Here is an 18,128-nt window from a genome sequence, read left to right on the forward strand (position 1 = left end):
CCGCCTTGTCATTTTGTCCAGCTAAGAGTATATGAAGGAGCAAGTAAAATACTAAAAGGGTGGCAACAATCCCAGGAAAATATGCTTTAACCAAATCAGAAGAGATCCCAAATCGTGAGGGGGGATTTCTCCCCCCTCACGATTGGGTGAGGGATCTCCTCTGATTGGGATCTCCTTTGATTGGGATCTCCCAATCTCTTCTGATTGGGATCTCCCAATCTCTTCTGATTGGGATCTCTTCTGATTTGGGGATAAAAAGAGGTTCAAAAAGAAAGAAAAAAAAGAAAAAAAGAATTAAAAAAAAGAGATTGAATTAAAAATTCAATCAAGAATTTAATAAAGAATTAAGAAAAAAAAGATTGAAGAGATTAGGATCTCTTCTGATTTGGGGATAAAAAAAGGTTCAAAAAGAAAGAAAGAAAAAAAGAAAAAAAAAGAATTTAAAAAAAAAGAAAATGAATAAACAAAAGTATAAAAAAGAAAAATATATATATTAGATAATCCAGTTAAAAAACGTTAAAAGAGAAAAGGGTAAAAGTTATAAAAAATTTTAGCAGAAGAAGAGAAAAAAAATGAAAAAGAAAAAAATTAAATTAACTGCAAGACTGAAAAATCACAGGCAGAAAGCCATGAGTTCCGTGGTTTGTTTTCTCCTCCTCTGGAATTCTGCTGCTCTCTCCTTGGTATTGAAACTGCACTCCTTGGTAGGTGAACTTGGTCTTGCCTGGATTTCTTGTTGATCTTCTGGGGGAGGGGCCTGGTGTAGTGATTCTCAAGTGTCTTTGCCCCAGGCGGAATTACACCGCCCTTACCGGGGGCCGGGCTGAGTGGTCTGCTCAGCTTTGCTTTCAGGAGCTTTTGTTCCCTGAGCGCTTTCTGTAGAGTTCCGGAGGACGGGAATACAAATGGCGGCCTCCTGGTCTCCGGCCCGGAGGAGCCGAGAGCCCGGGGCCCCGCTCCCCTGTGCGCCCTCAGCGAACAGCTCCCAGTAACTCGCGTCTGCCCAACCTCCAGCCGCGCTCCGAGCTCACCGAGCTTGTGGCCGGTTCAAGGCAACTCCGAGCTGCGAGCTTACTGTCGGCTCTGTCTCTGCAGCCGGCTTTCCCGTTCCAATATCCGCAAGCTCTGCGACACTCGGACACTCCCGATCCTTCTGTGACCCCGCAGGGCCTGAGGTCACGCCGACCCTGTGTGGGCTTCGCCCCGGTTTAGCCTCCGGAGCGATGTCCCTCAGCGGAACAGACTTTTAAAAGTCCTGATTTTGTGCTCCGCTGCTCCGCCGCTTGCCGGGAGCCGGCCCCTCCCCCCGGGGTCTATCTTCCCGTGGCTTTGGATTCACTTCTCCGCCAGTCCTACCTTTCAGAAAGTGGTTGTTTTTCTGTTTCTAGAATTGCTGTTCTTCTCCTCGATCTGCCGATGGATTTGCAGGTGTCTGCAATCTTTAGTTAAGCTCTCTAGCTGATCTCCTGCTAGCTGAGGTAGTCTCAGCCTGCTACTTCTCCGCCATCTTGACTCCTCCCCCCGCATTATTGAATTATTCTAAAATTCTAGAAAAATATTGAGTAATGCTACAAAGAAAACTTGTCCTTTCCCTCATTTTAAAAGGGTAGTTTCTTGTGATGAGAGCTATTGATGTACTCCATATTGTCTCTAAACTTTTATCTAGCATATTTGTTAAATTTCACAGTTTGTAGTGTCAAATGAGATGATTTTATGTATTGATGAAACAACTTATTCATGGATTTCCTGATGTTAGATATTGTATTCCTAGAATAAACTTACTCTGATAATTTTCTTGCAATGTTATTGAATGCAGCTTCAAATAATTTTATTTACAATTGAGATTTTATTTAAAATGGAGATTGATATATTATTTACTTGTAGCATAATAATAGCATACATTATTTTTTTGTACTCTGGGCCATTTTACATAATTTATTTAATACTCTCAATAGCTTCAACATTGGGAGTATTGTTATCCCTACTTCACAGATGAGATAGATGAGATGGTATTTCTCTCACAGTGGAAATCAGTGTTAAATTGGCTTCATAAATTAAATTGTTTTCCAAAAAACTTTTTTCAAGTAGTTTCCTTTTTGAATACTTCATAAATTGTGTAAGGCACAGAGATGGACTGCTTCTTAAATATTTCAGTGAACTCACAAATAAAACCAAATTGCTCCAGAGCTTAAGGGGAGAAGATTTTCTTACAATAATTTCAATGTGATTCATAGTTACAGTTCAGCCATCTTTGCTGCTTTATTATGAATCAATATTGATATGGCAGGAATTGGCTACATGCCTAGTAATATTGTTTTTTTTTCAGGCAACACAGGATGCCTTCGTCTCCCTTTCTCATCCTCCTTTGCAGTTAGGTAGCCTTACAATGAGATCAGTATAATGTGTCTGTGGAAATGATGTATGCAACCTCCATGACTGCCTTAAAATGGCCCATATGACTTCCATGGTTATCTTCTCTTTCATCTAGATGGTTGAAGTAGAGGAAGAATGTCAAAGTTACTGCTTAAAGAAAAACTGCCCAGGAGTCAAGCAACACATATGGGTTTGCGGTGAGTAAGAAATAAACCTTTATTGCTTTGAAGCACTGACATTTCTTGCTGCAGAAGCTACCATTAATCACTGACTAATATATTTAGTAAATGAGTTTGCTGGAGAAGTGGGCATTTTATTCATACTTTAATTTTAATAGCATGGGCTTTTACATTTCTTAAAATTTTGTCTTTATGGTATTTTCTTTTTTTTTAAAGTATCTTTTTTCATTCCCTATTTTGCCTGTATTTTTATCTTTTACTTTGCTAAAGTTGAGTTAACTTTATTATTTGTTTTACTACCTTTTAGTGTGAGTCTGGTATGACCTATACTCTTTCTCCTCCCTCCCTCCCTTCCTACCTGTTTAATGATATTTCCTTCGTAGCAGAATATTTGGCTAATATTTTTAAACATTCTATATAAGCTTAAGAAAATATGTGTACTGTTTATAATATTTGCAGATTTCAAGAGTGACTTAGCAATTCTTGCTAGTTAAGGATAGTATTCAACTGGTTGTATATTTTCCATTTTACTTGGTGTGTCAGTATCTTTCTAAATTTCAACTAGTGTTTGCTTTTAGTCCTTACTCTTGGCTCTTCTATTTATTCAAAAAAATTTTAATGAGATATATATGTGAGATAACATCATGTAAGTTTAAGGTGTACAATATATTGCTTTGATACATCCATATATTGCATCATGACTGTCATTGTAACACTAGTTAGTACCTCTCCCATATAATTATCAATTCTTCTTGTCGTGGGAATAATTAAGATCTAGTCTCTCAACAAGTGTGATGTTTATAATATAGTACTGTCTACAATCATTATACTGTGCATTAAATCTGCAGGGTTTATTTACCTATTAGTTTTAAATTTGTACCCTTAAACAACATTTCTCCTATTCCCCTTTTCTCCAGCTCCTGTTGAGCATTTTGCTCTATATTTTTATGAGTTTATCTTGTATTAGATTCTGCATCAAGTATAATTGGTATCATACAGTATGTTTTTCTCGGACTTATCTCACTTAGAATAATGTCCTCCATGTTGTTGCAAATGGCAGGAATTCCTTCTCACTCATGGTTGAATCATACTCCATTGCATGTGTGTTGGGGGGTGTCATAGTGGCTGTACTAATTACATTAATAATTCACAAGGATTCCCTTTTCTCCACATCCTTGCCAACACTATTGCTTGTCTTATTGAGGATAGCAATTCTAAGCAGTGTGTGGTTGTTACCTCATTGTGGTTTTGATTTATACTTCGCTGATGATTAGTAATACTGAACACATTTTTTATATATCTCTTGGCTGTTTGGACCTCTCATTGGAAAAATGTTTAGTTTTCCGCATATTTTTTAATTGGACTTTTTTTCTTTTTTATTTAGTTGTACAAATACTTTATATATTTTGGATGTTAACCCCTTATCTGATATATGATTTGCAAATACTTTATCCCATTCAGTAGGTTGGCTTTTTCATTTTGTTTTTGTTCATGACGATGATGATGATGGTGATGATGATTTGCAGTGCAGAATCTTTTACAGTTGATACAGTCCTATTTGTTGATTTTTACTTTTGTTGATTTGCGTTTTGGGATCATACCCAAAAAATCAGTCTTGAGACCAGTTTCAAGGAACTTTTTCCTATGTTTTCTTCTAGGAATTTTATGGTATCAGGTTTATGCTTTGGTCTTTGATCCATTGCAAGTTTATTTTTCTAAGTGGTGGAATATATGGGTCTTATGTCATTTTTCTGTATGGGTTTCTCCAGTTTTTTCAACAACCATGTTTAAGAGACAGTTTTTTTCTATATTGCATGTTCTTGGCTTTCTTGTCAATTATTAGTTGACCATACATGTACAACTCTAACTCTCTATTCTGTTCCATTGATCGATGTGATGATTTTTACACTACCATACTGTTTTAATTGTTATCCCCTGGCAGTACAGTTTGAAATCATAAAGTATGATGCTTTTAGCTTTATTCTTCTTTCTCATAATTTGTTTGGCTAAATCCAAAGTTAGTGGAAGGAAAGAACCAAAGATCAGAGTGGAAATAAATGAAATAGAGACTAGAAGAAAAATAGTTTATTCAAATTGAGTGTATTGTTCTTACATGAACAAACAGCAATAACAATACCCAGTTTCTTTAGTGACATTTGACTCAAAAATAAATTTAAAAGTAATATAAATTAATAATCTCTGCATGTCTGATCTCTGACATGCTGACTAAGTTTACAATAAGAACTACAGTAATAGCAATGATCTAATTATGTGCCTAGGCTTTTCTACATTGCAAAGGAGGGGTCCACAGAAGAGGAACAGTGGAAATACTTGAAGAAATTATGAACTCCAATAATAAACTTTCCTGACATTTGAAGATTTTCCAAAATAATGAAAGTGTGTTTAAGGAAGCCATTAACATTTATGTTGCTTAGAATTGATTAATGACTGAGAACAAAACTATCTGCAGATATAAGAGTAAAAGCATTTTACCAAAATTTAAGCATTTTTCAAGAACATTAATCCTAAAATTGAAACACTAGTATAATTTGATTTTTCTTTTAGTGGAGATGTCATATCTAGGGTATTTATTTTGATTCAAGTAGAAATAGATGGTTAGAAAGATCTTATAAAATTTTTCCAAAATGTGTTTACTTTCTAAAAGATTTTAAAATGTTTTCTTAATCCCTTGTCCCCATTCCCATTATGGACCTCAGTCCCATGGATTGCAACCATCTCATGATATTTGTTCTTAAAATACGTATTTTTCATGAACTGTATTTTTTGATTAAATAACAAGCTCTTGATTTTGTCATTTCATACTTTCAAAAAACCATAATGTGTTTTAAGCTCTATCCCTGTGCTGCGTGTTCATATAATTAGTCTCAAATATTTAGGCCTGTGTGAGCACTTCTTTGGAATATAAAGCCTATGGAGTGGGACCACTGAGTGCTGTCATACTGCTTTTCCAAGTGGCTGTACCAGTTCACACACCACTAGCATTTTGGGGAGGTGAATTTCTCAATACATTTTCAAAATTTTTAAATGCTTAAGAGTTTGAAGTTTTATATAGGTTTCAGTCAGTTTGGGCATTTTATACTTTTTTCTAGGAATTTATTCATTTCATCTATCCATTAGATTATTGTTATTCCCTTTATTATTACTATATTTCCAGTGTATCCTATTTGCCCTTCTCATTCTGTGTTCCACACAGAAATATTTTCTGTCTTGTTTTTCTTGGTTAGTCTTGTCAAAGATTTATCTATCTTACAAATCTTCTCAGAAAAATAGATTTTGATTTTGTTAAACTATATGGATTTTCTTTTTTTTTTAACATCTTTAAGTTTTATTTATTTTTTCATCTATGGAAAATATAAGACAATATTGAAAACCATTTTGTAATAAAAATCACTTGTGCATTTGGTTTGCATATCACCTTTGGTCCTTGGACCATAGATATACATATTTCGTAGTTTCAAACATAAACATAGTACATCTGTCATTTGGCATATTGCTTTTTATTCCATAATTTTATTTTCTTTTGTGGGAGACCTCCAAGGTCTCATTTATTTTAACCCTAATTTTAGTATTTAATTTTTTGTTGTATCTTTGGAATATTCTCCTATTTGTATACCAACATCTTGAGTTGGCTACTTATATTTTCAATCATTTCTTATTTTTAAAATAAATGCATATAAGGTGATAGAATTGCTCTTACATATTGCTTTCACACACACACTGACACATTTTTAATATAATTCAGCTTCAAATATTTCTTCTTATTTCTTTCATAATCCAGAGGTTATTTGATGATACACTAGTTTTCAAACATACAGTTTTTAGCTCTCCTTTTGTAACTAATTTATACCTTTATTTTTATGGTTAATGAACACAGTCAGTGTTTTATTGATCCTTTGGAAGGTATTGAGTTTGCTTTTGTAACTTATTAGCTATTTTACCATATGTTCTGCTCCTGCTGAAGAGCAATTGATATTTCCCACTTGTAAGATATAGAATTCTCCCTATATATTTAATAGCAAAGACTCATTAATTGTTGAGATCATTGATGTCTAAGACTATTTTGGAGGGCCTTATGAATTTCCGAGGTGTTATCATACTAAGTTCTCAAGCTGTACTGTCTGTTTTCTCTTTTTTTCTTGATTTATATGTTGTTGCTTAAATATATTTTGATATATTGACTGTTCATGATAGTTATATCATTGTCTCTTTCTGTTCTTAGATATTTTCTTTTGCCTTTAATTTAAAATTGGAAATGGACTGAGTTTAAATCTTGATTTCCTGAATAGCTTCATGACATAGGACAATTTATTTAATCTATCTAAGCCACAATTTTCTTATCTTTACAATGATTATTATAATAACAACCTCATAATGATATTGTGAAGATTAAATAAAATGATGCACTTAAAGCATTTAGAATAGTGGCTGGCATATTCTAACACAACTAATAGCAATGATTAGTTATTAAGTATTGAGACCATAAAGCCCAAAAGAAAATTGAATGAAATAGTGAACCACTTGTGGGGGAAATGTTGACACAGCAAATATAAGTATTTGATTAAATAGGATTGTAATGATAGGTATAAAAATATTTTGATCTTGAAAATATTCATGTTTTAAATAATAGGATGAATTACCCCAGGGGAAAAAAAGCAGTCTAAGAAAGGTCAGCAAACTGAAAAAAAAATCAAACCAACCAAGGAGCAAAAAAAAAAAAAAAAAAAAACAAACAAACAAACAAAAAAAAAACCCCAAGAAATAAATGTGTTAAATTTTTTGAATAGTAGGTATAAGATAAAAATATTTTTGTGTATATAAAAATAATGAATATAAATGAATATTTGTGAAGAAAACTATAAATTAATCACTAGTAGAACTTTAAATGGCATATTTTTCTTGCAAATTATTGTAGAAGATAAACTCTAGAAAAACATAGTCAAGGCCTCCCTGCATGTTAAAGAAGGGAGAAATGAGCCACAGGACAGAGTCTTTGGCACTAAAGAGACACTGTCACCATGAGCACTGCCCCACTAGAAAATATCTGGCTGTCAGAGGTTTATCTCTGAACTCTCAAAAGAAGTAACACTGGAGGGACACAGTTTGCTTAAGTTGCAATTTTTAGGCCCTGGGAGTTTAAAAGGGTGGGGGACAGAGAGACTTGGTCGTGACAGGTCGGTCATGCAGCCAACCTGCTTCCACCTGGTTTAACACTGCTTTCATGGCACTGGGTGGTCCTTGCCAGTTTCTAAGGTGAAGATCATAATTACATTGACCTAGGGTAGAAGCCACTGAAGCTGCTAAACATCCCACAATGCACAGGACAACTCTTTGCAACTAGGGATTATCCTGCTCCTAATGTAATATTTTCTCTCACTTTCTTGCCATCATAATTAAAACGTGTGCTGTTTATTATATCTCATGAATATTTATTTTGGTTTTGGCTCATAAAATTCATATATACACTGTCCTCTTAGGTCTTGTTTAATGACATTGATGAAGCATTGTGCAAAATATTATGTTGATTCTTGAATCAAATTTTTGACTTTTTTGTCAGTTTGATGAGTGAGAAATATTTTGCATTCCTATTATTTGTACTGAGAGCAAGCATTTCTAAATCTATTTCTCATCATTGGTGGTATTTCTTCTATTGATTGCTCATTGATAATCTCCCCCATTTTTCTATTGGAATTTTAAATGATTTGTATAAATTTGAGCCAAAATGTAGTTGAAACCCTTATTGATTAATCATATGAAAATAGATATTTTCTGTATGACTATTCATTGAACTTTTTTCCTTCCATCATAAGGAAGTTTTAACATTTAATATGTTCAAATTCATTAAGCATTCTTCTTTTAGGCTAATTCCTCCTGAAGAAATTGTTTCTAAGTCTCATTTTGTGAAGATCCTGTTTTCTTCTAAAATATCACTATTTGACTTTAATTATTAGATGTGAAATCCATCTCAATTTCATTTTGTTTTTGTTGTGTTGTGCATTGAGATTTGATTGTATCTATTTCTATATGACATAGAATATATGTTTATTAAATGTATAGTATAAAATGTATATTAAAATATCTGCAGTTATTAAAAGTCCCACATGGTACCAAGTTCTCACATATCCATAGATATATTTCTAAAGAACCTATTTTATTTCACTTTCTATCATTTTCCATGTAAACTCTACACTATTGTATTTCTTACAGCCTTCTGACAAACCTTGATAATTGGAAGAGATGTGCAACTGGTGGAATGCTTGATCATTTTTCAAATTTGCTTTGGCTATTGCACATTTATTAATTTTTATATGCGCTTATAGTATATTATCAAGAAAATACGTTGAGTTTTTCATTGGATGGTAATGAAACTTTCAGATTAATCTGGAGAAAAATGCCATCATTATATCAAGCTTTGTCATCTATAAAGAAAACTTGGTTTTTCTTTTTTGTGTTATCTTTTATTTGCCTAAAAATTTATATGCCTTGTTAGATTTCTTCTGTGGCTTCTTAAAATTTTCTTGCTGATATGAATAAGATATTTTTTCCTTTAATATATTATCTAACTGGTTATGAACATGTCCATCCATCTTTATGTGAGTGTAAGCAAATAAGAATGTGTATGAATCTGGCCAAATCATTTAAATTCTTCAAAGCTCAGTTTCCTCATATATAAAACTGAGATTAAACACATGTTTTACAGAATGAGTCTTTAGAATTTATCTATTAATATTTTTAAACTTTTATTCATACAATGCTACTTTTTTTTTAGTATAGATGATACAAAATGTTATATTAGTTTCAGGTATACAACATAATGATTCAGTAACTTTGTATGTTATGCTACACTGACCACAAGTGTAGCTGCTATTTGTCACCAAGGCTATTCCAGTACCATTGACTATATTCCCTGTGCTGTACCTTTTATTCCCATGACTTACTCATTCCATAACTGGAAACCTGTGTCTCTGGCTCCCCTTCACCCATTTTCCCCATTCCCTCATCCCTCTTCTCTCTGACAACCCTCTGTTTGTTCTCTCCATTTATAGGTCTGAATCTACTTTTTGTTTATTCATTTGTTTTGTATTTTAGATTCCATACATTGAGGTAGACAAGACAATACAATTTCATCTATCTGACATATTTCACTTACCATAATATACTCTAGGTCTATCTGTGTTGTCACAAATGGCAAGGTATCGTTCTTTTTTATGGTGTGTGTGTGTGTGTGTATACACCACATCTTCTTTATCCATTTATCTATCAATGGACACTGGGCTGCTTCGATATCTTGGCTATTGTAAGTAATGTTGCAATAAACATAGGGGTGAATGTATCTTTTTAAATTAGTGTTTTCATTTTCTTTGGGCAAATACCTGACAGAAGAATAAAGACAGAGGTATCCAAATTCCAGATTTTAAGATATATTACAAAGCTGTAGTAATCAAAACAATATGGCACTGGGACAAAAATAGACTCAAAGATCAATGGAAAAAATAGAGGGTCCAGAGACAAACCCATGCATGTCAATTAATCTATGACAAAGCAGGCAAGAATATGCATTAGGGAAAAGACAGTATTTTCAAATGGTGCTGGAAAAACTGTATAGCTGCATACAAAAAGAATGAAACTAGACAGCTTTCTTATACCATACACACACACACACAAAAAAAAAAACCCAAAATGAATTAAAGACCTGTGAGACTTGAAACAATAAAACTCTTAGAATGTAGGTAGTAATTCCTCTGACATTAGCCATAGCAACATTTTCCAGATATGGCTTCTGAGATAAGGGAAACAAAAGCAGAAAAGATAAACAGATGGGGGAAGGAGTCTCTGAGATCCTGCACCACTAGAGTGCAAAAGCCTCCCATGCTGGGGACCAGGCACAGACTTACAGACCAGTAGGGGAAGAGACGACTTTAGGGCAGTCCCCCAGACTGAAACCTGGAGCTGTGGGCTCACATGTACAAACTGAGGGCAGCTGGTGGTTTTAGAAGTACAAAGGGCAGAGATGTGCCCAGACCGGGAAGCAAGTGCTGAGAGTGCTGCTGTGGGGTGCACATCCCAGGATGCTGCAGTTTTTTAGCAGCACAGATTGAAACAGAGACCGTGTGGCCTGGAGAGTTCACCGGAGAGCAGACTGCTATCTCTCTGTTCTGAGTCAGAAGTTTGCATATAGTCACTCTGCTCTCACTCTCAGAAAGACACAGTAATCCGTCAGAGAACAAAAGCCCCCCCCCCCGCCAAAAAAAATGGTTTTCACTGAGGCCATCCTCCCCACAAGGGGTAGGGTCACTCTGCACACACAAGGTTGCCTGAGTAACAGCACGGCAGGCCCCTCCCCTGGAAGACAGGCTAGAAGAACAAGCAACTGACAGCCCTAAGGTCCCTATAAAATAGTGCATCTTGCTTGGGTTGTTGTCAATAATTTGGACTCTGCACATTCCCTCAACCACCTCCCAACAGAATGACTAAGAGGAACACACAACACAGGAAAAATTCAGAGACTCTGACCTTTGCCACAGAACTAATGGATATGAATAAAAGCAAAATTCAGAAATAGGGAAAATGAGGCAAAAGAACAAATTAGTGATCAAGAAGACAAATTGATAGAAAAGAAGGTACAGGAAGAGCCCTGGAACAAAAAGCTTAAAATCTGAGAACAGAGAGATAAATGACACTATGAAACATTTCAATGTCAAAATTATTGAGATTCCTGAGGGGGTGGAGAGAGAGAACTAGAAGGTATATTTGAGCAAATCTTAGCTGAGAACTTCCCTAATCTGGGGAATGGAACAAACATTTGTATCCTAGAGGCAGAGAGGACCCCTCCCAAGATTAAGGGGAATAGACCAACTTCCAGGCATGTAATAGTAAAACTTGCAGATCTTAGAACAAAGGACACCATCTTATGGGCAGTTAGGGGCAAAAGATTTCTTATGTACAGAGGGAGGAACATCAGAATAACATCAGATATGTCTACAAAGACTGGAAAACCAGAAAGGGCTGGCAAGACATATTCAGAGTACTAAATGAGAAGAACATGCAGCCAAAAACACTTTATCCAGCAAGACTGTCATTAGAAGGGGTGGAGAGATAAATAGCTTCCAAGACCAGCAAGAACTGAAAGAATATGTGATCACCCAGCTGGCCCTGCAAGAAATATTAACAGGGGATTCTATAAAAGGAGAAAGACCAAGAATGATATAGAACAGAGATTTACAAAGAAAATCTATACAAATAAGGACTTCATAGGCAACATGATGACAAATCATGTCTTTCAATAATCACTCTCAACGTGAATGGCCTAAATGCTCCCATAAAATGGCACAGGGATCCATGTTGGATAAAGAGACAAGACCCATCCATATGCTGCCTACAAGAGACTGATTTTTAACCTAAAGATACATCCAGACTGAAAGTGAAGGGATGGAGAACAGTCTGTCTTGCCAACGGACCTCAAAAGAAAGCTGGGATAGCAATTCTCATATCAGACAAGTTAGATTTTAAGCTAAAGACTGTAGTTGGAAATACAGAAGGACACTATATTATGCTTAAAGGGTCTATCCAACAATTTTAAGGGTCTGTCTAACAATTGTAAATATCTATTCCCCCAAGAGCAGCCAACTACATAAGCCAACTGTCAACCAAAATAAAGAGACATATTAATAATAATACATTAATAGTAGTAGACGTCAACACTCCACTCTCGCAATGGATCATCTAAGCCGAAAAAGAACAAAGAAACAAGAGCTTTGAATGACACACTGATCCAGATGGACCTCATAGATATATATAGAACATTCCACCCTAAAACAACCAGAAAGTCATTCCTCTCAAGCATACATGGAACTTTCTCCAGAATAGACCACACATTGGGTCACAGATCAGGTCTCAACTGATTCCAAAAGATTGAGATTATTCCCTGCATAGTCTCAGACCACAATGCTTTGAAACTGGAATTTAATCAGAGGAAAAATTTAGAAGAAATTTGAACACTTGGAAATTAAAGATCATCCTGCTCAAGAATGTTTGGGTCAACCAGAAAATCAAAAAACAAAGAAGAACTTAACATTTCATGGAAACCGATGAGAATGAAAACACATTGCTCCAAAACCTATGGGTCCTAATGGGGAAATACATAGCATCCAAGGCTCACGCAAAAAAATAGAAAAATTATGAATACATAAATTATCACTACACCTCAAAGAACTGGAGAATGAACAACAAATTAAACCTAACCCACGCATAAGAAGGGAAATAATTAAGATTAGAGTAGAGATCAATGAATTAGAAACCAGGTATATAGGAGAACACATCAATGAAACTAGAAGCTGGTTCTTTGAAAGAAATAAGATCAGTAAACAACTGGCTAGATTTATCAAAAAGAAAAGGGAAATTACCCAAATTAATAAAATTATGAATGAAGGGGGGAGATTATGACTAACAGCAAGGAAATAGAAAAAAAATCATCAGAAATTATTATTAACAGCTATACACAATAAGTTAAGCAACCTAGAAGAAATGGATGCATCCCTAGAAACCTATAAACTACCAAGACTGAAACAGGAAGAAACTGACAACATGAATAGACCAATAACCAGTAACAGGATTGAACCAATGATCAAAAACTTCTGAAAAAAACAAGAGTATAGAATCTGATGGATTCCCTGGGGAAATTCTACAAAACATTCAAATTAGAAATAGTACCTGTTCTCCTGAAGCTGTTTCAAAAAGTAGAAACAGAAGGAAAACATCCAGAATCTTTTCTGTGAGACCTGCATTACCTTCATCCCAAAACCGGGCAAAGACTCTTTCAAAAAGAAGAATTTCAGACCAATATCCCTGATGAATACGGATGCCAAAATTCTCAACAAGATCCTAGCTAATAGGATCCAACAATATTAAGAGGATTATCCACCATGACCAGGTGGGATTTATCCCTGGGATGCAAGGGTGATTCAACATTCACAAATCAATCAATGTGTTAGAACAAATCAATAAGAGAGAAGAACCACATGGGCCTTTCAATTGATGCAGAAAAAGCATTTGACAAAATATAACATCCTTTCCATATTAAAACTCTTCAGAATATAGGGATAGAGGGAACATCCCTTAATTTCATAAAATCTGTCTCTGAAAAACCCACTGCAAATACCATTCTCAATGGGGAAAAACTGACAGCCTTCCCACTGAGATCAGGAACACAAGGATACCTACTCTCTAGTAGTATCAAGGATACCAACTCTCTACTGTTGTTCAACATAGTACTAGAAGTCCTAGCAACAGCAATCAGACAACAAAAAGAAAAGGTATTCAAATTGGCAAAGAAGAAGTCAAACTAACTCTCTTTTCACAGATGACATAATATGTTATGTGGAAAACCCATAAGACTCCACCCCCAAATTACTAGAACCCATACAGCAATTCAGTAATGTGGCAGGATAAAAAATCAATGCACAGAAATTAGTTGCTTTCTTATATACTAACAATGTAACAGTAGAACATTTACAAATGGAATTGATTCTCTAATTTCTTGTAACACCAAAAACCACAAGATGCCTTGGAATAAACCTAACCAAAGAGGTAAAGGATATATACTGTGGGAACTACAGAACATTCATGAAAAAATATCAAAGAAGACACAAAAAGATGGAAAAACATTGCATGGATCAGAAGAATAAACAATGTTAAAATGTCTATGCTGCCAGGACATTCCATTCTTTCAATGCCATACTGATCAAAATATTAAGGGCATTTTAAAAAGTGCTGGAACAAATGATCTTAAAATTTGTATGGAGCCAGAAAAGATCCTGAATCACCAAGGAAATGTTGAGAAAGAAAAACAAAGCTGGGGCCATCACATTGCCTGATTTCAAGCTATATTACAAAGCTGTGACCAGCAAGACAACATGGTACTGGCACAAAAACAGACACATAGATCAGAGGAACAGAATAGAGAGACCAGATATGAACCCTCAACTCTATGGTCAACTAATCTTTGACAAAGCAGGGAAAAATATCCAATGGAAAAAGAGAGTCTCTTCAATAAATGGTGCTGGGAAAATTGGACAGCTATGTACAGAAGAATGAAACTGGACCATTCTCTTACACTATACACAAAGAAAAATTCAAAATGGATGAAAGACCTCAACATGAGACAGGAATCCACTAAAATCCTCTAGGAGAACATAGGCAGTAACCTCTTTGACATTGGCCACAGCAACTTCTTTTAAGACACGTCTCCAAAAGGAAACAAAAATGAAAATGAACTTTTGGGACTTCATCAAGTTAAAAAGCTTCTGTACAGCAAAGGAAAAAGTCAAGAAAACAAAGGCAACCCATGGAATGGGAGAAGATATTTGCAAATGCACTACAAAGAACTGATAGCCAAGATCTATAAAGAACTTATCAAACTCAACACCCACAAAACAAATGATTAAGTCCAAAAATGGGCAGAAGACATGAACAGGCACTTCTCCAAAGAAGACACACAAATAGCTAATAGATGCATGAAAAAATGTTCATCATCACTAGCCATCAGGGAAAGTCAAATCAATACCACATTGAGACCTTACACCAGTTAGAATGGCAAAACAAATTGATAAGGCAAGAAACAACAAATGTTGGGGAGGCTGTGAAGAAAGAGGTACCCTCTTACCCTGTTAGTGGGAATGCAAATTAGTATGGCCACTTCGGAAAACAGTGTGAGGTTCCTCAAAAAATTAAAAATAGAGCTACCCTATGACCCAGCAATTGCACTACTGGGTATTTACAGATACAGATCCAAAGATACAGATGTGGTGAAAAGAAGGGTCATCTGTATCCCAATGTTCATAGCAGCAATGGACACAGTTGCCAAACTGTGGAAAGAGCCAAGATGCCCTTCAACAGATGAATGGATAAAGAAGATATGGTCCATACATACAATGGAGTATTATGCCTCTATCAGAAAGGAGGAATACCCAACTTTTGTATCAACATGGATGGGACTGGAAGAGATTGTGCTAAGTGAAATAAGTCCAAGCAGAGAGAACCACTTATCATATGGTTTCACTTGTTTGTGGAACATATGGAAAAGCATGGAGGACATTAGGAGAAGGAAGGGAAAAATGAAGGGGGGGAAGTTGGAAAGGGAGACAAACCAGGAGAGACTATGGACACTGAGAAACAAACTGAGGGTTTTAGAGGGGGAGAGGTTGGAGGGATTGGTGAGCCTGGTAATAGATATAAGGGAGGGCATATATTTCATAAATATATGAAAAATATAAACAAGCAATGAATCATGGAACACCACACCAAAAGCTAATGATGTACTGTATGGTGACTAACATAACATAATAAAAAAATGATATAATAAGTTTCTTAAAAAAAGAAAATTTGTGTCATTGGTACTTAGATTTTAAAAGACAAAGGATATCAAATCAATAATTGAAGGTCCCACTTTAATGAATTAGAAGCAGAAAAGACCTCACCAAGCAGATGTAAGAAAATAATGAACAGAAAATGTTGAAATTCAAAGCATAAAAAAAAAGGAAAACAGTGGAATCACAGCTGGTTCTTTTAAAAGATGAATGAAATAAGTTAAGTCCTTATATTGAACAAGAAATAAAGACTCAAGATGCTAACATATCAATATAAAAATTAAGAGGGAAAATCAGTGTAGATCCTATAGGTAAAAAAAAAATAATTAAAGAGTACTACAGAAACTTGATATTCATAAATTTGATCAAGTAAGTGAAAGGGAGAAGTTCCTTAAAAGAGACACAAATAAATTTAAACTCAAGGAGAAATAGATACCTTTAATAGTTTTATATTCATTAAGGTAGTTGAATTTGATGTTTCAAACCTCTCAATAAAGAAGAAATCTAGGTCCACATATTTTCAGTGTTGAATTTTACCAAATTTTAAGGGAACACTTAAATCATTCTATATAATCTCTTCCAGATTTTCATTTTAGGAGGCTATCGTGATGACAAAATAAGACATAAACATAACAAGAAAAGATAACTAGGGGTTAATATAGCTCCTGAATATAGGTGCAAAAATATTCACCAAACGTGATTCTATGAATCTGTCAAAACATGAATGTATAGCCAAAGAGTATATGCAATTTAAAATATATATGATGTGTTAAATAGATAACTAACCATCACTTTCTTTTCCTATGTATATAAACCTTCATAAATATACTTATTATTTCTAAGAAGTTATTCATTGAAATATGACTTATTTTTATATATTCTTAAGGAAACATCAAACTATAATGTGCCAATATTTATAAAATACATCCTGATTTCAAAGCTGTCATAATGTAAAAAAATAATTTAGAATATATCTAATGTGATATTCATAAATTGGAATTTTCCTCCCTTAAGTGATATATTCTAGTTTTGGATTTAAACAAAACAAAACAAACAACAACAACAACAAAACACCAGAAGTGTCAAGCAGAGAGATCAGCAGCCTGTGGAGGGCTGAAGTTCAGGAGCAAGAGCCAGCTGTTTCAAAGGACTGGAGAGAATATACACACAAGGTACTGCCAGGAAAGGCAGTCTCCTCCTCCCTGTGTGTCCAAGAATTCTGCATATGGTAATGTGGGAATCAGACATCCATCCACAGATAGTTTCTGACTCCTGTATAAATGATTATTTAAGTATAAAGATTTGAAACTATTACTTCATAAAAAAGGTCAAGTAGCATACCTTTATATAAGTTAGAGAAATTAAAAGGAGACCATAAAGCTCACTCCAAACATTTTATTTTTAAAGCCAAGTGAAAAACATGAGGCTAGAATTGTCATTTGTAAATGTGCCTCGTTTAAGGGAAATTTAATATATAAATTATCCTAGAAATTGGGGCGCCTGGGTGGCTCAGTGGGTTAAGCCGCTGCCTTCGGCTCAGGTCATGATCTCAGGGTCCTGGGATCGAGTCCCGCATCGGGCTCTCTGCTCAGTAGGGAGCCTGCTTCCTCCTCTCTCTCTCTGCCTGCCTCTCTGCCTACTTGTGATCTGTCTCTATCAAATAAATAAATAAAATCTTTAAAAAAAATAAATAAATAAATAAATAAATAAATTATCCTAGAAATAGAGGGACATCTGATTACTTAAATGATCATTTTTCAGAGTTCCTTTAAATAGTAAGTGTTCCACTATGGCTTTCAGTACTTCATTTTGGTGGAATTTCATTTTCACGGGTTTCTTAAAGAACTTCTAATGTGAGGTTTATCTGTAGATGAATAACAGAGCTTTATCTTCGTGTATCTTATCTAGAATAAGATAAATTACCACACACTGTAATAGATCCTTGCATTTGACAGTGATCACTGTGAACCTCAAGTGATTACTACTTTGGGAGAAAACAACAAAGCCTACAGAATTTAGAACCATTTCTAAATTATTACCTGTGTTTTGTGATATGAATAAATAGACTCAATTCACAATGCCACCATTAGCATTTGATATATATTGTATACAACTGTATATAAAAAAGACAATGTCTACATTCAATTAAATACTGGGAAAAAAATACTTAGCTCAAAAATTTTTTAAATGATCC

This window comes from Neovison vison, chromosome 13 (assembly GCF_020171115.1).
Source record: "Neovison vison isolate M4711 chromosome 13, ASM_NN_V1, whole genome shotgun sequence".
In the NCBI taxonomy this organism is placed as follows: Eukaryota; Metazoa; Chordata; class Mammalia; order Carnivora; family Mustelidae; genus Neogale; species Neogale vison.